This window comes from Artibeus jamaicensis, unplaced genomic scaffold (genome assembly GCF_021234435.1).
Source record: "Artibeus jamaicensis isolate MK-2021 breed Jamaican fruit bat unplaced genomic scaffold, CSHL_Jam_final contig_482, whole genome shotgun sequence".
In the NCBI taxonomy this organism is placed as follows: domain Eukaryota; kingdom Metazoa; phylum Chordata; class Mammalia; order Chiroptera; family Phyllostomidae; genus Artibeus; species Artibeus jamaicensis.
This window is the reverse complement of record NW_026521857.1, coordinates 8,509,600-8,534,557: the sequence shown is the minus strand read 5'-3', so window position 1 is coordinate 8,534,557 and position 24,958 is coordinate 8,509,600. Positions and strand designations below refer to the sequence as shown.

General features: G+C 38.1%; 1 long non-coding RNA gene across 1 annotated transcript in view; it reads left to right on the top strand.

Annotated features, from left to right (window-relative positions):
- LOC128627901 (uncharacterized) overlaps positions 1-24,617 on the top strand; it is a 66,584-nt gene extending 41,967 nt beyond the window's left edge. The window contains exons 5-6 of the long non-coding RNA XR_008392197.1: positions 23,748-23,930; positions 24,526-24,617. This is a non-coding gene — a long non-coding RNA (uncharacterized LOC128627901). The remainder of the gene's footprint in view (positions 1-23,747; positions 23,931-24,525) is intronic.
- The last annotated feature ends 341 nt before the right edge of the window (positions 24,618-24,958 follow it).

The following is a 24,958-nucleotide window of genomic DNA, read 5'->3' as shown; positions in this document are numbered from 1 at the left end:
CAAAGTTGTATTCCAAAAATTCCTCTCAATCTTGGGCAAATTTATTGAGCACATTATCACATGTGTGAAGGGCAAAATGATTTTGGAAAGAGCTGCTGATTGGCTAAAAACACCTGATTCTAGTTACAAATTTGCAATTTTCTTTATCTCCAATGTTAGCCTGGAGTCACCCCATCATTTGAGATTCACATGAAATTTGTTCAAATCCCTATGTGGGAAGCCCAGCATTCCTCTCAATCTCTTTGTGAATTCTTGGAGGTTTAGTTCTCCTTACCTTTGATAACTCCTACTTCCTCCTTCTATAGATTTAATTCAGATCACGAGACACATGGTCCCTTGCATATGGTCTGCATATAGAGTCTGCCATTTCCTAACCCATTTATCTGGCAAATTCATAAATCAGGAACACCTTGTTCCAAAATAATGCCAGATGTATAAAAATCTGCTCTGGCCTAAGCTGATGTTGATTTGTCTTTTAGTGAGTAATAGTAGTTACTGCTGAATTTGTGTACTCTTAGGGGTCTGTGTTTCATTCCACGTGAGCAAGAAAGCTTTATGTGGATGCGGAGGTACAGCGTGACCATGTATGGCAAAAGGTGGTAGTCTTGGCCTGGGATTCATTTACAAAGACAGCTGCAATGTTGAAGAGCCAGCGTCTTTCAGAGTCTGCATTGGTGGGTCAGCTAGGTTCAGAGAATCGTGAATATTGAGAATCGGCTGGCTTCTCTTAATCCGTGCCCCTCACCAGCTATGTGTTCCCCATGCATAGAGTCTTACTTTTTCCCCTTGACATATTCATTTGTTAATGGATCTTTTTAGGGTGAAAAAAAAAGATGAATTATCTAATAAGTCTGCGGGAAAACTAAGAGCTCAAGGGTGGAGAGGCAGCCTGGCTGCTTTGTCACCACCTGGAATTGGGTAGGCAAATGGAGAGATCACACAGGCTAGCCTTCCTAACCCAAGGGCTATCATTCTGCTTTATATGTTTGAGGCCTTGTGAGAAGAGAAAGATTTATAGGCATTATTTCAACACTTACTCAGCAAATATTTATTGAACACCTACCCTATTCTTAGCTCCGCAGTGTATTCAGAAATCAGGGCTGCAAACAAGTCATTCTTTCTCACTCTTCTCAAACACTGCTCTTTTTAACTTCCTCTAGACCACATCCTAAGTATCAATCCATGTATTGATCGAATGCTTACATGTGTAAAGGCTCTTACAGGGCTGACATTGTCAATATTTGCAAAATCTAGGACTTGGAAACTTGGAGGAAGCTTATTCTCTGTAGAGGTGTGTACTTTCACGTACTTTATATTGCAGTGCAGCCCAAGTTAAGTTTATATTTTTTTAAAAAGCAGAACACATTAATACCCAAACATCACTCAACACTGGAGAAAAGATAATGACCAGGCACTTCTCAGAAGCAACCTAACCTACTGCCCTGGACTCAGATACCACAGGGGTTCAGCATCACATGTGTATTTGAAAAGATGTCTTTTTAAAGTAATCATAAATATTGGAATTGTAATGTTAATAGTTCTGTAGATGACATTTGTCCTATTTGGTCACAACTTATTTCAAGGTCTAAAATATAGATAGAGACACCTAGTTCATTAAGGAGATTCCATATCTGCCAGGTGAAAATGTGGCCCTTGTTTATGATAACCCATGATATTACATCTCAAATGTGTGAACAAGAAAAATACAACCTTTGTAAACCCTTTGGCCCCTATCGAGAGATTCATATAATGCCAAAGACAAGGGCTTGGGAGAACTGTTTCTTTTTCAGCTCCCTTCACAAGCATGCATTATCCCATTCAAGTGAGAACACATGGTTTCAAGTGTAGCTCACAGAGTTTGGTGGTCTCCCAGAGAGAAATTTGCCAGGCTGACTCCAGAGCAGTGTTATGCAACTAGTCACAGTCAAACACTCCTTCAAAGCTTCTTCATTCTATCTTCTAGAGAAGCCTGGCCAGCCAAGTGTATGTTGATCAGCTGTAGACACTCTGTTATGAAGTCCCTATGTATATGTTTTATCAAACTCCTTATAGCTCCCTCTGCCAAAATTCTAGAAATTCTAATGTGCTTTTCCTCACTAGAGGAGCTGTGGTCTAGTCTTCTCTGGACATTCCCACTTTACTCATTGTCTTGGTGTAACAGTTACTAGCGTGTGCCCTTTTTCTCTCATAGGTGTCATAGTTTAAATGACAAAGCATATGGTCACCTTATCTTTAACTTGGATTTGAATCTACCACCAGTCAAGACTAACTCCTCCAGCATCATTCCAACTTTGTCTCTGTATAGCTATATGAATTTGGATAAATTATCAAGTTTTCCTGTGGTTTAGCATGTTCATCGAAATAATGGGGTTGTATAGACAGATATCTACTTCCTCCCTAGTACTGACATTCACATCAAGTGTTAGTCGTATCGATTGTATTACTGCGATAACCATTTGGGGAGCCCACTTTTTTCTCAGAGTGAGGTGGGGGAGCTAGATGTCAAAGGATCTTTTATAATCAATAGCTTGGTGGAACATCCTTTATGCCATTCTAAGAAGTTTGATTTTTATGCTAGGTGAAGGACAGTGACAAGTTTGTCAATATGTAAATAATGTGACAAATATCTGTTTCAACAAAGCATATTGTAATAATCCAGGTGAAAACAACTGGGAACACTGACAAAATCTTTGAAGGGTTATACCTCTGTATCCGGGAAATCTTGAGAGTAGCATCTTTCTGAGTTCAAATAGGAGAGAATATTTCAGTCAGCTTCCTATCTCTTCTGCTCAAATGTCCCAAATCTAGGCCACTGGTGTTCTCTTTCCTTGCTTCCCATCTTTTAATTATGTTTTGTGTGTGCTAAAAAAAACACCACAGGATCCCAGGGCAGGATGTCTTTCAGTGATGAATCAAGTGATCCCCATGTGCTAGTTTATAAATTGTTAACTGCTTTGGGATTCATAAAGATGAAAGATGCTTTATTTATTGTCCTTTGAGATGAAAAATGCATAATTTATAACACGAGGATTACTATTTTATTTACTCTTGCAATTCTGAAACCACATTCTTTTCTAGTGATGCAATTGGAGAATCTCTATTAATAAATTGTGGGCAAGTAGCTTATTAAAAGGTTAGGTATTAGAAGGTATGATATACAAAAGTGGGTGTTGTATGATGGAAGCAGTATGATTCTTTTGTTGTTACACAAAGGCTTTATTCTTTTGCTCACAAGCATTGGTGAGATATTAAATATGTGTGCATGATATAAAGATGTTGGCTCTGATGTGTATTTATGCAGGCTTATGATAATATAATGAAGTATATTTTACAAAAGTATCCTAAAATATAAGATTTTGCAGCCTTGTCTTTCAGTGGGCCTAGGATCTTTCTGTTGCATTATTGCATGCTTGCAGGAAATCATGTTACCAGCATCCAAAAAGATCAACAACTTTGTGTTTAGGAAAATGTTGCCTTACCAGTTGATAGAACCTTTAGAATTTCCTTGTCTGAAAATCTTCACTTTGCAGCTTTGTAGAAATAGCTAATTTAATTTGTCTCCTTGCTTGGTTTCAACTAAAAGGTGTGGCTTACTTCTTGTCAACATGGTTGGGGACAATTGTCTTCCTTCTTTCTTTGTGTATTTGTCCTACCTCATCTCTGTGTCAGATGGACTGTGGGATGCCATGGATCGTGTGAACTGGCTGAGGCAGGAACGTCAGAGTTGTTTCCATCCTGTTATTTCACCAATCCACTTTTTCTTTTGTGAAGCTGATGACACCTATTCAGCATTTTAGGGCATGTTGACAGTGTAACTTTTGGAAATGAGAGAGCAGGATTAGGGGAGCTACTAGCTTCTTCCTTTTCCTGGTATTAATTTCTGCCAGAAGAAATGTGCTTACCCTTAGACTGTTGGCCAAAGACCAATCTTAGAGAAGGAAAGTGACCTATAGACAAATGGTTCCAGAGGCTGTAGGGTATCACTGTGCAAAGTGTCTACCAGAAACTACACAGAAAGTCCAGGAAAGCAGATGAACCAAATCCAGAATTTTCCATTTTCTTAAAATGATCTTACCAACTTGGTTGCATGCTTTTATTTTGTTGGTTTTGTGTATTGGTTTGTTAAGATTTCATATCCACTGGCTCAAGACTTAAGTGAAGTTGTTTTGATTGAAGAGTGAATTTGTTTATATTGGAGAGGCTGTATTAGGATGACATCATCAAAATTGTTGTGCTACTGAGTGCTTATCGATTTGAATAGGTGGAAGAGTGACTATGATGTACCGGACATTTAAATTTTAAGTACCAAGGGTCTGCGAGGACTTAAAGAGAACATTTGGCTTGGGCAAGGCTATGCTTTGCTGATCTAAACAGCTCTCCAAAGACCTGGGAACCTTGGCTCCTTCTGTGGCTAGGCTTCTCTTCACCAGCTGGGTTAAAAACCATGCAGCAGCCCCTCGAGGAGATCACCTTGCCTGCCAACACTAGCCCTTCATTCTGTAAGCATCGTGCCCCTGCAACAAGGGATTTTCGATTGCACTGGCAGCTGATGTCAGATCTTAGCTGGCTAAGCCACCTGTTCTGAGAATCATCTTGTAGAAAGGTACAGCTCAACTCAATTTAGACTTCATTTTTTTAATCTCCTTTTTGCCGGGAACAATAGCGTAATTAATCTGTCATTGGGTTGGAGTATATTATTTCTTCACTGGCTTATTAAAAGGTACTATCTTGCATGCTGTTGGCTTATGAAATATTATTTTTCTAAATTATAATTCTAAGTGAACCTATGATAAGAAATTATTGGTAAGGACAATCTCAGTCTTTGAGCATAATATTATCATGAACAAAAAAATTTGGATGTGTATTAGCTTTCTTAGAGTCACTTTGGAATTTCTATAAACGTTCTGTTGCAAATATTGAAAGTATTTCTAGAAACTGTCATTCCTCTGCCTCCATCTCTAGTGTGGAAAAATGTGACTTAAAAAAATTATTCTACTTGAGAGTAGATGCAAATGACGAAGCTAAGACCACTAATAACTGTCTTTCTGTGTGTGAAAAATCCTGGCACAAGCTAAGGGGGACTAGCCATTATGTTCTTTCCTAATTCTCTGAGGAAAGAACTAGACTTCAACTAAATTGAGGAACTAGAATTAGGTTTCAGAAAGTCTTTTATATCTGAGTCAGTCCACGATGGCAGCTGAGTTTTATAGAACATGTTTTTCTGGATGCTTGTTGCTGTAATTGACAGCACTCTTGAGGTTATAGTTGGTTCGGCAAAGAACAGAGATATTCATCTACCTAGAATGACTTAAAGAATATAGGCCTTGGGTCATTCAAATATGTTATTTTTCAGATCATATATTAAGTATAATTTCCCCTGAAGTCACTCAGTTGGTACCACGACAAAAGTTTTAGTTTTTAAGCACAAGTGCTTTCTGTTCAGCAAACTCTGGGTAGTTCTCAGAAGCAAGAGATCAAGCTAAAGAATTATGGAGATTTCATCCTACTCTGGATAGTTGAAACTAAAAAGGTAGTATATATTTGCAAAACCATGAAATCATATGTATTATATCAAAATGGAAATTACTTTTGTATTTCTTCAAAATATATATGACATAAAATTGTTTACATTTTTCCCCTTGAAATTTAAAAAAAATTTACCTACTGATATGTGGTTATCTTTGTTTCCCCTCCTTTTTATAATTATTATTATTATTGCATTAAATTTGTCTCTGGAGTATACAGTGTTGTATGTTGCTTTGCAAACTTTCTATAGTTATTCAGAATGGTACTAAGTAACATTGTATATTATTAAACCTGTATCAAATACATTGGTGTTTTATCATTTGTGAAAATGTTTCATTTCATTGAGGTCAATTCTAATTTTGGAAATTAAGTGCTCACTTAAGAAGGCACCTCAATAAGGGGAAACATTTTGATCCATAAGAGAGGACATCTGCCCAGTTGTGCTTCCTCAGAGACCTATTAGCCATTTTAGGAATAAAGAGCTATGCTTTGTGGTTTTTTAAATCCCTGCAGAATGTAAGCAATGCATACCTGTACGCCACACTCCCACACTCTGATTATCTGAGGGGCTTGGCTTTAGGAATGGTGGAATCCTAGAATGATTAAAACCAGCAAGATTCTCTCATGTGGCCTAATCTCTTCATTTTACAGGTAAAAAATTACAGTCCCAGAAAAATAAGGTGACTTGTCCAAGGCCATCTAGCCATTTAAAGGAAGAAACAAGACTTGAAACCTGCTTCTGGTCTTTTTTATTACCATTTTTTAGTCATGCAATTTTTAAAAAGCCATGTTATCTTTATACCACCAGTTCTAGAGAGTAGGAGAAATACTTTTGCCATTAGGCAGAAGCAAAGCTGAGACACTGTGAGGTCAGTGGACTCAAGGTTAATGTCAACAGATACCCAGTAGCAGAAGCTGTAATAATAACACATATACAATACAATGAGAGATGCCTGCATGAAAATCATCTTCAATGCATTTGGGCTGCAAGTGTGGGTTTTTAGGACTGCCACAGGTTACTAATTATATTCCTTTTGTACACCGTGCCTCTGGCTCTAAGGCCATATTGTAAACCGAGGTGTAGGAACACATCAAAAGGAAAAGAGGCGAGTGTGCAATTTCTGCTGGTCTCTAGAAGGCCTCCAAAAACTAATCATTACCTACAATAGGGAAGATAATATCTTCCCTTTTCTTTTCTGAACTGTCTGCTTGCTTATTGCTATAATTTTACAGTGTTTACTTGGCAGCTCTGATAAAACATAGAAGCAGACACAAGGTCTGCTTGTTTGGAACAGTTGCTCTCTCTTGTCCAGATGACCATTATAAATGCTAAGCATGAACAAAGGAAAAGATTACATGAAAAAAGGATCACTTGTGATGTTGGGAACTAAGAACTTACAAATTGCTTGGTGTTTCTCTTGAACACAAAGCTATTGCTGTGATGTGTCTGCTCTGTCTGGCTGTGTATCTAAAATAATTTCCTCAGGATGACCTTTATTTTCAGAGCAAAGCCCTACAGTGTTGTGTTGGAGGCTGCAGAAGCCAGCGGGGTATTTTAGCAGTCCCTGGAAGGCAGAGACTGATTTTTCAACTTCTAAAAGTCGTATTTACTCTTGTTGTCTCTGCTTTCAGTTAATGTGTACTGATGACATAAGGCCAAAGTGGGAATTGTGACAGACCCTAGTTAATTTTATTAGTTATTTATCAATAATATTTGTTGAGTTCTCTACAATAACTTGATCTCCTTCCTTCCTTCCTTCCTTCCTTCCTTCCTTCCTTCCTTCCTTCCTTCCTTCCTTCCTTCCTTCCTTCTGTCCTTCCTTCCTTCCTTCCTCTCTTCCTCCCTTCCTCCCTCCCTTGGGAGGTGAGAAGCAACCATATATTGATATTCCTCCCTCCCTATATTCTGATATCTGCTCAAACTTTAATCACTTTTTTTTTAGTGTGTAAGATCTGATCTTGGAATTAGAAGAAAGGTTTGAACCCTAACTCTGTATCTTCCTAGCTCCCTTCCTCCCTCCCTCCCTCCCTCCCTCCCTCCCTCCCTTCTTCCCTCCCTCCCTCTCTCCCCTTTCTTCTTTCTTTTATTAAAAGCTCACAACTCTGGAACACATATTATTGCTTCCACTCAAATGAAGGCTCAGAAAGATGGCTTGGCCACATTACCCCAGATAGAGTTATATCAGATAGAAGTTAAGTGTTAATCCAGTGTCCCTGAATAATTATTAATAGATCTTCACTGTAATCTCCATACCAGGTTTGCTCAATACATTATTTCATCATCCCAATCAATTAGCACCTGAATTGATATGAAGCAAAATTTTGAAGTGGGAGGCGTTTGCCTTTGGGTCTTGTTTTTTGCATCATCTATCAGAACACTGCCATTTCTCCCTCCTGGCAACATACTTTTCCATCCTCTGGGTCTTTTAACCTGTGTGCTATTCTCACTTATTCTGCCTCAGCTAGTTGTTAACTGGTTGCTGTTAAATGTTGGTTCATCTATATTCCTATTGGCCTTCTCCACCCACAAACCAAGCCAAGGGCTCCCAACCATTTTGCTCTGCACCTCTCCATGCAGCCACTGCCAACACCTTTGCAAAATGACGTGAAAATTTCTGGCATGAAGCAGTTATTCAGATGCTGTCTCGCCATTGTGTCATCATATACTTTCTTCTCTGTGCTTCCACAGAACTTTGCATATGGCTTTCCCTTTATGATTTATATCATTGTATGGTTATTCTAGCTTATATTTCTATCTTTCTTGCAAAACTACAAAATTGTGAAGAGCCAGGATGGTATTTTGTAAATGCATTCTCAGTACCTAGCATTGCACCTGGAATAAGATAATCAATGAAGGCTTGACAAATAAACGGAGAAGTCTGTGTTTTTCTGATGCTTTCCCTTGCTTCCTCAATTCCTGCAACTTTCTGATTGCTGGCTCTTTTCTAGAACTTTTGGCCATCAATTTTGTTTTTCCTTCCCAACTTCTGAGTGTTTCCTGACTCCCTACTATATGTTCAGACTTTTGTTTTACTGCATTTCTTAGTATTTATATTGTTAGGGTGTTTGTGTTTTTCCCTAGCTTTGAATTTTCAGTGTAACCTGACTTTGTAGCAGTTGTACTTATACTTTATTTGAAATAAGCATAGCTTGCTTGTTTGGCTAGCTTTGATTTCTGATATCTGCTCAAACTTTAATCACTTTTTTTTCAGTTTGTAAGATCTGATCTTGGAATTAGAAGAAAGGTTTGAACCCTAACTTTGTATCTTCCTAGCTACATCACTGGTAACTTAGCCTTTTTGAGCTCATATTCCACATCTATAAAAAAAAGTTAATAACAAGAATGAATAAGGTCATATACATAGAAGGACTTTGCAAATGAACACTAAGTTGCTTCTGTCACACCAAAATTACTGGGCTATCACTGCTTTACACCAGTCAAAAGGAAGTTCTTAAACACAGAAAATCCTCCTCAAACCATAATAACAACTTCTCCCAAGGCAGGGAGAGAGAGTATTAGGACTTGGCATATCACCTTGGGAAGAGAGCCAGCTCTGGACTAGATCATCTTTGGAACCAGTGGGAACTGCTGTTTTATAGTTTGCTAAATTTAGATACGTGAGACACATCAAATTAAAGGTTGAATGTTCTTCAGACTTAGGATTTGGAAATTATTTTAAAATCAGTTTTTGAAGATATAAAGCAAATCTGAATGTTTAAACCTGGCAATATATTTGTTACAACATATAATGAGTGCAAAAAATACAAACTCTAACCTGTCTCACACATTAATGTTGTCTTAAATAACCTTTAGAAACAAGTTAGAAAATAGACATGGAAGCCTGTCTTCAATAAAGTCTTCATATTAAAATTTCAGATGAACAGGCCTAAAAACCTTAAAGAATTATGTCAAATAGCATAGGAAAATATGTTCTAAATGTATGTATTTTATACTCAAAATAATTCAGTCTTATTTCTGTTTTGTAAAATAGAGAACTGATATCACTATATTCTCTATAAAAGAGGAATATTACTTTAAGGAATATTATTCTTTGTTCCTTTGTGAGAGAACATTGGATGTGGTCGAGGGAGCTGCTTATAGAAAATGTTAAGTAAATGAAAATGTCTGACACTACCAAGCGTGACTGAAGATCTCAAGATGCTGTATTTATACTAATTTAAAGAGTATGCATTTGTGTCTAATTTTTATGTTTCGAAGTTGTTTTGAATGTTGATCTTGAACATATGCATTTGAAATGCACTCTAAACTAAAGTGGTGGTCTAAAGGTTTTGAAATTTGGGGGTGGCAGTGCTCGTGTTATAAATGCCTTGTAAGGTACAGATGTGAGTAATACCTTTTGCTCTGCTGCACTACTTCATAAATCAAAACCCTTCCTCATTATCACAGTGCATTGCTTCAGGCTGGCTAAGTCACAGTTGAAAAACCTTTGAAGAGCTTGTGTAATGTTTGGAACACGCTCCACTGAAGATATCTGGGTTTCTGGAAGCCCTGTGCTCTGTTCAAAAATGGTCAAAGGGAATGAGAGACTCATCAAGCTGACTATGGTACCTACAATTTTGAGGATATTTCAAATACTTATTTTTAACCTGTGCTTCAGCTAGTTCCCATGCTATTCATATCCTTTTAGCCATAATCCAGTTAAGCATGATTGATGAAAAAGAACTATACAAATGAGGAAGTCTGTACTGGAAGATTTGATGTGCAGTCAGGAGCCCCTTATAGAAAACTTCTTCTATGAAGGGCTAGATAAGAAATACATTTGGCTGTAAAGACCACACGATCTCTGCTGCAAGTGCTCCATTTGGCTATTGGGCTGTGAGAGCAGGCTCAGGCAGCACGTAAACAAATAAGCACATCTGTGTTCCAATAAAACTTTATGAAAAGAGGCAAGAGGGCAGATTTGGACTATGGATTATAATTTTCTCACACCTGTTCTAAGCAGTAGCTTTGCCATTATGTAAAGTTCTGTAACTTATTGTCTCCATGAAGAGGAAGGATTCAGACCAACACAGAAAAATTATTGAGACACTAATAATCATTAAAACTCAAGATAAGAAGGGCTCAGACATATTGCCATAGCAGACATATAGCTTTCTCTACTTCAGGAGAGAGAAATGATTTTCTTTCAAACCCAGTAGGCTTTATTCAGAGCAAATAAACAGCTGAGGTGAGACATGGAACCCTCTCTTTCTTGGGTGAGTCTCAGAGCTCATCCTCTGGTTGTAATTACTGAAGAGTTGACTATATGTGGATAGATTATGCATGACCCAAACAGAGAGTAGAGTCTAAATCCAGGAAAAAGCAGTCAGATTCTAGAACTGAGGCATCACAGTGCCAAGTAGCTGATGACTCACAGTTTGTCTCACCTCCTTTCCCTATGGCTTAAATTGAACAATTTTCCTCTTTGTTTCCACATCCAGAAAAGAAGAGTAGGGGTGGGTGGAGCTTAAACAAGCAAAGAGGCCTTGGAAGAATAGAGTGAAATGGCAGGAAGGATACAAAGAAGTACATAGACAATTTGAGACAATCTGACTCTAAAAAAATTCTGAATGTTAGTACATGGAACTGTCTCCGGCCCTGTCACTCTTGCCTCCTGTCACTCTGCCCGGCCACCTCCAGGATGTAGGGCATTAGTTCTACCTAATGGATCACAAACCTTCACCCTGCCTCAGATGGGGTCTATATCTCTAGGCTTCTCTTTCCCCTCTTTTCTCTCATCAAACTTTTCAGACAATTTTAGATAGCTTCTAAGAGGAAGGGCAGTTTTTATACTGATGTGGGAATAATTGATAGCCCCAAATTAATCTGTAATTTACAACATTCTGGAAGTATAAGGTGTTACTTTTAAGCAGAGAGAAATTCCATGATATCCCTTAAATGACACCAAAGAAGCCCTGGTCTACTCAGCTTTCTAATCAGGAACAAAACAGAAATGTTGAAACTAATGTATTCTAAGAGTCAGCCGATTCTTAAGGTTTTGAAGGTTGCCCTTCATTTTAGTATTCAAATATGGTGATGAGACTCCACCCCATACCAGTATGAAAATAGCTTTGTTTTTCTTATGGATTTCAAGAGGATAGAGATCTCTTGGCTGGAAATTGCACAATCATTTCCTTCTTAGGCATCACTCACAGTACATAGAGATTTCTCCCCTCTTTTTTTAAAGATTTTATTTATTTATCTTTAGAGGGGAAGGAAAGGAGAGAAGGAGAGAATATCAACGTATGGTTGCTTCTCATGAGTCCCCTGCCAGGAACTGGCCTTCAACCCAGGCATGTGCCCTGACTGGGAATCGAACCTTGATCCTCTGGTTTGCAGGCCCATGCTCGATCCACTGAGCTACACTAGCCAGGCTGAGATTTCTCCCCTCTTGCTGGCCCATTCTCCCCCACATGGACATCACCCCAGTTTTTTCATTCCCTCATGAATAACAACAGTGTTGGTTCTGTGTACAGCAGGTGTGTTCCAAAGGTTGGAAGTAATGTTGGGAAATTAAATATACAGCACAATGTAGACATTGGTTTTAATTTAATATTAGATATTACAGTCTCAAAAATTCATGAGTCATATCTGAAAATAGGATGTTAGCTTCCTCTCTGCTTAGGGCCCCTACCTTGGTGCTAGGGCTTTCTATTCCTATGTTCTTTTTCAGCTCATTCTCACTTGTCCCATTATTTATTTGAACCCTGTGTCCTTTATCCTGTATTTATATAATATTTTTCACTATTCTCTGCAGAAAACATGTTGTTTCTAAAGCCTCTTCTAAAAGTGGAGAGGGGCTTTCCCATCCACACGTACACACAAAAAGGTCATCGAAGTAATTTCTTAGGCATAGAATCTTCTCTCAAAAATGAATAATACCATAACCTTAGACTGAAGAAGCAGATGCAGTTGGTTCTTGTATTATAATTATAGCAATTTTTCTTCTCTTGCTGTATTTAATTATTGATTATTCAGTAATCTCCTAATTGCAAATGCAATCAATTTTTTCAGTTGTACTTCTTGAAATCTTTAGCACATTGCACATTGAACTGTTTCTACTCTCTCCTTCCTGAAGTTCTTTCATACTTTGGTTTCCATAACACTGTGCTTGCTTGGTTATTTTAATTCATTGGACATTTCTTTTCTATTTTATTCCTTAGTTCTTTTTTATGGTAACATAGCCCAAGAATTGTAGGTTAAAACACCAGCCATGGTCTGGAGGTGTCAGGGAAGTTCACAGTAACAGTCAGAGGGGGTTCCAGAAGCCAACAGGCAAAATGAAGACATTTATCCATTAATTTCTGACCAGTCCCACACTTACAAAAACTACACAACTAAATGTATAGTCATACCTCAGAGATATTGTGGGCTCAGTCCCACTACTGCAATAAAGTGAATATTGTGGTAAAATGAGTAAAAATTTTTTGATTTCCCAATGCCATAAAAGTTATGTTTACACTATGCTGTAGAACTTAAGTGTACAATAGCATTATGTTTTTTTAAAAGAAACATTGTACATACCCTACTTAAAAATACTTTATTGCTAAACACTGATAGTGCTATTATCTGAGCCTTCAGCAAATCATAATCTTTTGGCCAGCGGAAGTTCTTGCCTCAATGTTGATGAAAATCCAATATCTGTAAAGCATTAAAGTGAAGCACAATAAAACAAGTATGCCTGTATATTTGGCTATTTGTTTTACTTTAAAATAATAGGCTCTAGTAACCCCTTTCATGATTTATCTCCTCTTTGCTTGTCTCTTTGCCAGTGGTATAAAACATTCAGTCTCTCAAGCTGGAAATATTGCATCATTGTTTTAACATTTGTCTCTATTGAACCTGAGATTTAGATGACAACTAGGTCTTTATGACATTCTCATTCCCAGCACCTCTTGCTTCTCTCTTTTCTCTTGCATATTCATTGTCAACACACTAGTCAGGTCCCGTATTACTTTCAAATTCTCCAGTTACCCGTGGAGACACAGAAAAAATTTTCTATTCCTCCACTACTGAATAAATTGAATAGATTCTTCAAACTCAGGGAACATAGTGTTTTTTTTACTGCAAAATTATAACATTACATAAGTACTCTCTTAAATTCAATACAATTAAATCTAATAAGTGTTTTTAATGGGATAAGGCCGATTTATCCGAACTCCTCTCTCTGCTAATTGGCGAGCCTAGTTGTGTGCTTCACACAACCCTAATGTGAAAGCGAGCAGGGATGACTCAGCTGCCAGACGTGAAACAATCCAAAAAACAATGTAGGGCTTTGGGTGAACACAGGCTATGAAACCTGCCTGGTGTGGGAAAAGGTCCAGCAGGAGCATGTGGCAGCAGGTGGCCTGCTGCTTAAAGTCACACACAGGCCCGTGTGCATTATGTGCTGTGGTAGCAAGGAACAGAGACACAAGTCCCTTTATCTGAGTTTGTTTTTGTTTGTTATACAAGTCACTTGAAGGATGTTTTTTGTTTGTTTTTGCAAGTCACTTTAAAATGTTTTTTTAATGATTATTTATTTATCTTTAGAGGGGAAGGGAAAGAGAGAGGGAGAGAAATATCAATGTATGGTTGCCTCTTGTCAGTCCCCTGCTGGGAACTGGCCTGCAACCCAGGCATGTGCCCTGATGGGGAATCGAACCTCAATCCTTTGGTTCGCAGGCCCATCCATGCTCAATCCACTGAGCTACACCAGCGAGGGCAAAAAAATGTTTTTACACATCTGACATGGACCTGAAATCAGAAATTCCACAGATATATGACAGTTTTAGGGTCTTATCCAGTAATTTCACTCACTGTTTATTACATAAATAATTTATAAGCACTTAAGCCATTCACTGCTCAGTCAATGAAAATTAACCAATATATAAGACAGTGAAGGCCTTTTCTTTCTTGGAATTGATATTCTGGTAGGAGAAAGTAGATTATAAAATAGGAAATAACATAATGTCAGAGAAGGGGAAGGAATAAAGGAATAAAACTGGCCAATGGGCCAGAGAATGACTGAAAGGATTTTAATGGAGACTGGATGGTTAGGGAAAAAGTACCATTTAAACTGAGTCCTGAATAATGAGAAAAATGAGCCAACCATGCAAGAAGTTTATTCTCGGTGGTAGTAATAGGAAGCACAACAGTCCAAGACAAGAGGAAGGACAACAATAACAAAAATGAAATCAGAAAATGTCAATAGGCAGAGATGAGCTTCGAGAGGTGTATTAGAGCTTTTCGGCAGGGGAGTGATCTGTGCATTGAACTTTCAGTGGGAAAACATCAGTGGGTTGTAAGGAGAAAAGTGACATTCTAACTCTTACCCCCCTTTAGGGCTCATATAGTTACTCTGATAGCAATTCTGCTCCTTGCTGCTTATCTTCTTTGTTTCTCTTTTCTTTGAGAATAGCCGTATTCTCCTCTCAAAATTCCAAAGAAAACTAGTGGATGAGGTGATTAATCACTTTTAATCAGGCTACCTCATGAGTTGTTTGGTTAACCATGGATGGGCCATTCTTGGTTCAGTAATGAAGTTTTGGTACAATCAGTATTCACACCTGCACAAAGGGATAGTTGCTTCTATGAGCTGGAAGCTCAGGACAAACACATTGTATTTACAGTAGATGGAATGTCAGGAATGGAAGACTGATTTGTCCAATTTGTGCCTTCTTCTGCATGCATGAAAAACAGCAAGCTAATTAAAACTATTTGAAGTAAAGTGCATTCATATTAGTATGTATTATATAACTATATATTTATAGCATATAATTAATATAACATATCATAATTATATATGAATTACATATAATTATTATATGTAATATAATTAGATAATATTAACTATGAAAGACTGAAAAATATATTTATGTGGAAAATTGGGATGCTGGGTTAAGTTAAATCAGACCCAGTTTCTTGGCCCTGGAGGCATGTCTGGCAATATGGCTAGAAGAGATTAGCACACGGTTTGTGATCCTAGATGGAGATGTCTTTGTGCATCTTCTTGGCAGCTTTGCAGATAATCTGCCCATATACATCTGGTGTATTGCTGTGAAATGTTGCACTCAGAGCATCTAAAACACCTGTTACTTGTTACTTTCCTTGCTGAGAAACAAATGGTTTAAATTTTATCTTACCCACCTTTTTTTTTTTTTTTTTTTTTTTTTTTTGAGAAGCCTTAGAGATCCTTAATCAATCTCCTCAGTTACAGGTTAATCTGACAACCATGGAATAATATCGTGGCAAAGCCCAGGAATAGAACCTGGGTCTTCCATTTTCTAATTCAATGGCTTTTATAATTGTGTCTGGAGATGTGGGTATGAGTGGGAAAAGTAAAATAATGAGACATATGGGAGAACTGAAATGTAGGGATTGATTTTGGATGGGGAGAGACAGGGGTGGGAATAATTAAAGGAAAAACAGCACATTGAGGAAAAGGGACAATGGGATGGGAAGTAGAAGTGAGTATAACAATAGGAAGTATCCAATATAGGAAAATAGACAATGGACTTTCTGGGTTACATGGCACTTCTAATTTTCATTTTCTGAGAAAGTCCATACTGTTTTTCACTGTGGCTGCACCGGTCTGCGTTCCTACCAAAAGTGTACAAGGGTCCCCTTTGACCACATCCTCTTCAACACTTGTCTGTCGATTTATTAATGATAATCATTCTGATGGGTGTGAGGTGATATCTTATTTTGGTTTTAATTTGCCGTTTTCTGATGACTAAGGACATTGAGCATATTTTCATATGTCTATTGCCCATCTGTATGTACTCTTTTGATAAATATCTATTCAGGCTCTCTGCTCATTTTCTTTTTTAACCAGATAGTTTGTTTTGTTTTTTTTTTTAACCAGATAAGTTGTATGTATTCCTTATATATTTTATATATTAACCCATTATCAGATGTATCATTGGAGAATACTATATGATTTTACTTATATATGGAATCCAAGAAACAAAATAAAGAAACAAACCAAACAGAAACAAACTTACAGATACACAGAAAAGAATTGTTGGTCTATTGAAGGAAGGGGTGTTGTGGGGATGGGTAAAAAAGGTGAAGAGATTAAGAACTACGAATTGCAAGTTATAAAAACAGTCATGGAAATGTAAAGTACAACATAGGGAATATAGTCGACAGTATTGTAATAACTATATATGATATCAGACGGGTACTAGACATTGGGTGGACCATATTGTAAGCTACATAAGTGTCTAATCACTATATTGTTCACCTGAAATGAATATAATATTGTATTTCAACTGCACCTGAAAAATTAAAAAAATAAATTAAATTGAAAAAGAAAAGTATACAATGTGACTCATACACCATTCTGAAGTCAATGAATTCCCTTTAGGTCTTAAGATCATTTTTCATATGGGAAGTTTTAACTGGTTTGATTTCTTTGAAGAGCTTTCATCATGGAACTAGAAAGTAGTCAAGGATTTTCTGGACTGTGGTTCCATATCGTATTGAAATGGCATGGTTGACTCATAGTAATTGCCTGATGGTTTCCCAGAAATGGCAGATGTGGGGTAAAACAGGCCTATTGACCAGAGGAGCTGTCTACCCCTTGAGTCAGCAACTGTGCAGCCCTGTGGGGTGATCAGGGGTTAGCACAGGCCAGCAGGCTTTTTCTCCCTCTTTCCTGCTGTGATTTATGCATTTCTTCCTATAGGGCTTCTCTGTGGAAACAAAAGAAGCAAAATCCTTAGAGTGCTTGTTCTCTGTAAAAGGCCATCTATTGTTTTTAAGACAACATATGCTGCTATAGGCAGGGGTTAAAAAGCTTTTTCTGAAAAGGTCAGGGTAGTAAATATTTTCGACTTTGCGGACCATACTTACAGAGGAAAAAGTAGTTATTGCTTTAGTAATACTGAACCTTAGTTTTCACTCATTTTCCCCAAACGCAGTGTTTCATACATCCTGGTCCAGGGACAGGGTTCTGCCATCTGTCAGATTCTTCCTTTCCGTAGAAAGGCACAGGCTTCATTCTCTAGGATGAAAAAGTCATGGCTTTTGTTATTGTTGTGTGTGTATTGCCAGCTTCCCCAGAAAAGTTGTATCAATGTACGGGAGTGGCTACTTCCCAGAAAATATTCCCTCCAATCCTACCACACAATTAATCCAGACTAGTTAGTTTGAAACAATGAAGTCACACAATCGGTGCTCTATGATGCCCATAAGAAGATGTATTGAAGCTTCCATAGCAGAAGCAGAGGGGCAATTTATGAAATGGTGCTCCAGTGGCTTCAGTGTTCTTCTGCTTTAACAAATTGCCCCACTGAATCACAGGGGAAATATATGGTACGCGCCCTTTTATGAAGAAAGCATCATAAGGAGGTTGAATGGATAGAAAGCACAGCTTTAATAAAACATCAATGAACACTGTTGCTTTCAAAAATACCACGGAATTTATTTTGTGGTTAATTTAGACATCAGGCAATATCCACTGTACACCTCATTGCCAGGAACTATGCCAGGAGCTTGGATTATAGGAAAGAGTTGAAAACTTACATCTGATTTAGGAGCTCAAAGTCTAAAGGGGGAACAGACAATGGAGGGGCAGTCAGTTGATGAGGCTCAGGAACTTGGAAGCAAAATCCTCACTCCACCCATGAGGCTCTTTCCTCCACATAGATCCTGACGGTGCTCTGTTCACTCGTGAGCACAGAAAGAAAGGGAAATATCAAGTTCCTTTATGGCTGCTTATCTCTGCCCTATGACCACCTATTGGGGTGACTTAATACAGTCAATTATTTAGCATTTTTCCATTTAAAAACTGTATGTATTGACACATAATTCAATTTAAACTAAAATGCCAAATATTTTGTCAAATCCATGAGACATCACCAAATAGCAGACTGAGTGTCATCACAATATCCCTAATAAGAAGAAAGGATGAGGAGAATTTTGTCTTTACCCAAAAAGCCCATTTGACTCTTGTTACTCACATTTTTAGTTTGAAAATCAGTGCCATAGTTTTTAGGGGTTTTAACCCATGATTACTTGTTTGGGGCTGTCAATAAAAGCTAGATTTAAAGCCAAAGTTACAATTTCTCTGATCCCATAGTGATTGAGAATATATGGTCTTGAACAGAAGATTTTCATGTAGCTGTCAGCTCCTTCAGGGGTTTCACTTCTATCACATCTTTCCCCTGAGCACTGCTTGTAGGACTGGCACCCTAATTAGAATGCTTACAATGTGGCATTAAAGTGATGCCACACTTTAGAACTCAGAATTACAGTTAGGCCATGATTACCTCTGTGTTAAAATATGTATGCACGTGAGCAGACTAGAAGGGAATATCCCCAAGGTGAAATTGTTTATTATGTTGGAAGCAGGAAATTGACACAATATATTTTCATTTCTAAATCTTAAATATTGCTACCAAGACCTCTTTTATCACTTTGAAAAAAGGTTCATAATAATAATTGTGTACAATAAGAGCAGAGCCAACTTTTGGGACACTTTTGACAATCCAACATAGAGTCACTCTCAGCCATGACAGTTATGCCAAGCACTATGTCAAGACTGAAATAATGAGGATTAACAGGAACACCCTGAGAAGAAGACTAGAATGCCCAAAACCACAAGGCTGGACGCTTGGATAAGGACTCCATCTGGACACCAATATGAGTGGTACCTCTACCCCTTCTCGGACTATAAGATCTCAGAGCTCCGACCACCCAACACTTGAGCTCATCTGTCCCGTGGATCACACCGTGTCCTGTGGGACTTCCACTCACCAAATGCATGCTGCCATTGTAGCTGCCAATGCATGATAGCTTGAGACTGATGCCCGCCTCTCCACCTGTGGATGCTACCAATTACTGGGGCTTCATACCAAATGACCTCTCTGCTCTCTTGTGTTGAGTAAGCTCTTCCTCTCTGTGTGTAACCTCTGTGTGACTTTATTGGCCTACTGGGAAGGTCTCTCCTAATATACCCGGCACTGTGAAAATACACAAATGCATGTGAGTGACTACTTTCAGAGATACTCCCTTGCTCACAACAGTAATGTTAATAATAAATATCTTATTTTAGAGAAGATCAGAGTTACCATCACACCCTATATGGTTGAGCCCTGACCAATGTCAGTACTCAGTAGAAATTATAAACAAAAATAGGGGCAGCTGACACTGGATGACTAATTTTGTGTTTTCAAGTAAGAAAAAAGATGCATCCACCATCTACTATCAGGATAATTGCCGAAGATAAAGGCCATTTTAATACCAAACTAGTATACTAATGAAGTATCAGAGGCAACCACGGTGTCCATGGGCACCTGGCTAATGGTGCTATGGTTGCTAAACACAAACACTCCATCTATACTTGGAATGCTGGTAGGTTCTACTAAGGCTTCCTGTAATCAGCACTGTCAAAGCCATACCTAATACCTATTAGTCTCATTTTTTCTCCCTAATAGAAATCTTTTCTGGCTTTTAATATTTATTCATCCACCCTGTTTCCAGTTGTAGAATGGGATTCAAATTTAGTCTAAGTCAATTATCCTGTGGTATTCCTCTGGTAGCCTTTTTTAATAAAAGATAGGCATGTGACCTATTTGATGAGAGGGAAAAACTTACAGATCTAATACACAGGGTGACCAGTGACTACGTATTTAATTTTGTCTAAGACAGTCAAGGTTTTTATGTTTTGTCTTGGTGTGATTATTAATAGTGTCTCCTTTTATTCTTAAAAGCCTCATGGTCTGGAAAATAACTATATGTTCATCCTTATTATAAACCATTCCTGGGGGAGATATTTTATTTCTCCCTCCCACTGAATGTAAATAAAAATTTCTATAGCTCTGTTTATAGTCATCCTGAGAATATGAGGAACACTTCTCATAGGATAACCATGACTCTTAGGTCTGGGAAGTGAAGAGATTAAGGGAATCCCAATTCTTCTTCTTTTTTAAAAATCTCACCTGAAGGTATATGTTTATTGATTTCAGAGAGAGAAGGGGAGGGAATGGGAGAGAGAGAGAAGGAATATCAATGTGAGAGAGAAACATCGATTGGTTGCCTTCCATACGCACCTGGTCCTTCAACCTAGGTATGTGCCAGAACTGGGAATCAAACCTGCAGACTTTTGGTGTATAGGACAATACTCCAACCAACTGAGCCACTCAGCCAGGACAAAGAATCTCAATTCTTGATGACATAATTGAGTTGTTGACTGCATAATGCCTGAATCCTACCCCACCTCACCCTACTTCTACTTCTGTAATCAACAAATTTTATTATTATGTGTGATGGATTGACTTGTTACTGTTACTTACCGACCAGATGACCCTAACTAATATATATCCCAAAGAGTAATTCTACTCTCCTTCTGTAATGTCTCCCAAATCTGTATATAATACATGCTTGTCAGACATGCTGATACTCTTTCTTCTGAGAAATTCATGTCCTTGTAAAAACTGCCAACTCTATCGAAAGCACCATATTTCCCCCCAAAGAAACAACAATTTCTTATCATTAAAGATAAATGGGAAACTCCTAGAGCAATATTTCTAATATTCCAATGTTAGAATCATATAGAGAACTTGTTCAAAATGCAGATGCCAGAACAGTAGATCTGGGTGGGGCCTGAGAGAGCACAGTTCTAACAGGCTTCCAGGTGGTGTTCACGCTGCCCATCATTGACCACACTAGGAATAACAAGATCCTAGAGGACTCACAAATTTAAAATATTAATATCATTTCATAATCTCCATGCATTCTAGCCTCCTAAACCATGAATTATTTGGCCTCCCAGTTTCCTTCCAACTCGCAAAATCTGTTTAGCTATTTTTCTAGTAGATAATTTCCCAAGGCTATTCAAAATAGACAGATGTTTGATAGCAAGGTTGGAAGATGTATTGGAGATATTATTGATGGAATAAATGTTCCTATTTGTTTGTTTTGAATATAAAAGAATTCCAGAATAAATTTGAAAGACTCCTCTTATGATTTTTTGCTTTGTGGACAGTCGAAGATGGTGTAAAACTTGTGGGCTGATAGTCAACTTCAGTACAGATTCTAGCTGATAATGAGACTCCATTAAATCATTTCACCTGGCTTAGTTTTTTTCTCATCTTTAAAAATGTGCAGATCAGACCATCTGCAAATTTTTTTTCAGAACCAAAACTCTACAAACACAATAAGCAACATTTTGCCTGTGGTTTACAATCATCTGAGACTATGATGTTTGTGGCACACCAGCAGTTTGCCATCGACTGATCCCAGACTCTCCACCAAGTCCTCTGGCTTCAATGCCTGTGGCCCAAACCAGTGCCAACATGGAGAATTACCAGTGACTTATACCTGAGGCCAGGAGATTTCTTGCATCAGCAAGATCTGTTCTGAACTTCATTATGCATCAGAATCTCTGTGAGACTTTTGTTAAAACACAGATTACTGGGCCCCATGCTGAGAATATATGGTTTAATAAATCTGGGGTAGGGCCTGAGAATTTGCATTTTGAAGTCCTTGTGGGTAATGCTCATGTTCCTGGTCCGGGGACCACATTTCGAGAACCACTGAGCAACGCTGTAAACTTAATGGGAAACTTTGGGCTCTTCTTACTTGTTGACTAATTCTTCCCTTCACAACTCTGCTAAAAATCTGTGAGGTGCTCTACAAGGGGCCAGTGTGTGTCATGGAAGCCCCCCAGCTGTCCATTTCTTGGGCTGGCATCATGTGTTAAATATTGTAATTTGTCTATGCTCCTTATTCCACATATTTTTAAGTAATTTTTAAATATACATTTAAAAAAACTGAAAACAATATGCAGATAAGCAAGCAAATTACTTGCAGTTTTCTCACAGTTAAAAAGTATTACATATTTATATATTTTCTCTAGAGTTTTTCTCCTTTGGAATTAGGCCATGTATATAATTCAGCATTCCGATTCTTTTATCTTTCCACCTCATACTATATATAGCATGAGCACTTTCTAGTTTATTAAAATCATAATATTAAATGGCTTCATTATATTGTAGACATGATTATTAATGTGGTTTAATTATTTCTCCCATGAATAAATACTTTTATTTTTCATAATTTTAAGTGGCAAATGACAGACATCTTTACTACTACTCTGATATCTTTCTTGAAATATATTCTTAGAACCAGTTACTAGACCAAATTGTGAGCCTTTTTAAGGTTCTTAACTACTGCTGAATTGCCTTCCAAAAGGTCACACCAACATATTCTTCATGAACAATAAAGGAGCCATCTCTTACCTCTTGGCCCCAGGGACTCTTCTCTCAAAATCTTTGCTAGTTTAATAGTGAAAATGTGCATTCCATTAGTGTTTCAAATTTATACATCTTTGATTATCCTAACGAGTCTAAACCTTTTTACTTGTTTATTGGACATACATATTTCTATTACAGTGATTGTCAGTTTCTATACATAGTTTTTTTTTCTTTCAATTTTATTTTGTATTGGTTTCAGGTGTACAGCTTAGTGGTTAGACAGTCATATATTTTGCATAGTATTCTGCACCTCAGTCTTTTCAGTACCCCAACTGACACCATCCATAGTTACTGCAGTATTACAGACTGTATTCCCATTACTTTACGTACATCCCCATGGCTATTATGTAATGCTAATTTGTGCTTCTTAATCCCTTCACTTTTTTCACCCAGTTGCCCAAACCCCTGCCCCTCTGACAACCACCAGTTCACTCTCTAAGTCTATGAGTCTGGTACAATTTTGTTTGTTTATTTATTTTCTTCTTTAGATTCCACATATAAGTGAAATCATATGTCAGTGGTCTTCCTCTGACTTACTTATTTCACTGAGCATAATACCCTCTAGGTCTATCTATGCTATTGCAAATGATAACATTTTGTTCTTTTTTATAGTCAAGTAATATTCTATGGTGGAAATGTAACATAGCTTTTTTTATCCATTTGTTCATTAATGGGAACTTGGGTTGCTTCTATATCTTGGCTATTGTAAATAACACTGCAATGAATATAAGGGTGCATTTATTCTTTTTAATTAGTGTTTTGGGTTTCCTTGGATAAATCTCCAGAAGTAGAATCACCGGGTCATAAGGCAGGTCCAGTTTTACTTTTTATGTATGTTTCTACATATAGTTTAAAATATATGTATTTTATATTGTCAAGCTGTATATGCCTTCTGAGGAAAAATAGAATTATCATTAAAGAGAGAAAAAACTTATAATTCAATAATACAAAATTAACTACTGTTAACATATTGTCAGGCAGGATCCAAGATGGCAGAGGAGTAAGTGGAAGCTACACTATGCTATCCTTTTCCCAGGACCAACCTGGAATTACAACTAAATTGTAGAGAAACCATCCTGAATAACTAACTGAACACTAGCTGGCGAGAAGCCTTATAACAACGGACAGACAGAAGAAACCACTTCACCACAGCGTGACTGGTATGGAGTGCAGAGGAGACATGAGAGGGCTGTGACCCATGGGTCACAGCTGAAGTGCCAGAAGAAAATTTCAGTGCCTGGGAGGTTCCCCCTGAGAAGTGGGGGGGTCTAAACCCAAAGCTTAACTCCCCCAGCCTACAGCACCAGAGCCAGAAAGGAACCCAGATAACATCCATCTGTGAAAAGTGGTGGCGTTTCTACCTGCTAGGAAGGGATGGCTGGAGACACAGAGAACCTCTTAAAGGGCCAATGCATAAAATTTCATTCACAGCCACTTTCCCTGGGCTCAGGCAAAGTGGGGGCAGAATGGTGTAGAGACACTTGAAGGGAGTCTGGGGATGATGACTTTGAGGAGAGAACTGAGGGAATAGCCACCAGGACCCCTTTGCTGAGTCCCCATACTGCAGGAGCCATCTTCTTAGACAGAGCAGTCCCCTCTAAGTGGCATCAGCCTGAGGGGAAGCAATAAACTCACCTGCAGGAATTACTCTGCTCCACCCTGAGGTGCTTAAACGTGATTGCAGATTATAGATGGACTAGATTAACAACTGAGGTAAATAGCCACAGTCCATAGATTGACGTTTGTCTCCAACAGGCTGCCATCACCAGACGGGGACACCATGTGACATCACCAGGTGTGGATCCAGAAAGAGAAGAAAGTGGTAAACACTAGATTATACTGAGATGAATTCCACCATGGTCTTCTTCATGATTTGTGTTATTTTCTCTTCTTCTAAGCTTTTAACATTCCTTTTTTATCCTTCAAGTTTTTGCCTATTAGGTCACTAGTTTTTATATTGTAGTTTATTTCAAATCTCATATTTTGCCCCCCTTCTCTTACTCCATTTTGCCTTCTTTTTCTTTTTTTTTTTTAAAGATTTTTATTTATTTATTTTAAGAGAGGGAAAGGGAGGGAGAATGAGAGAAACAGAAACATCAACCTGTGGTTGCCTCTCATGTGGCCCCCACTGGGGACGTGGCCCCCACTGGGTACATGGCCTGCAACCCAGGCATGTGCCCTGACTGGG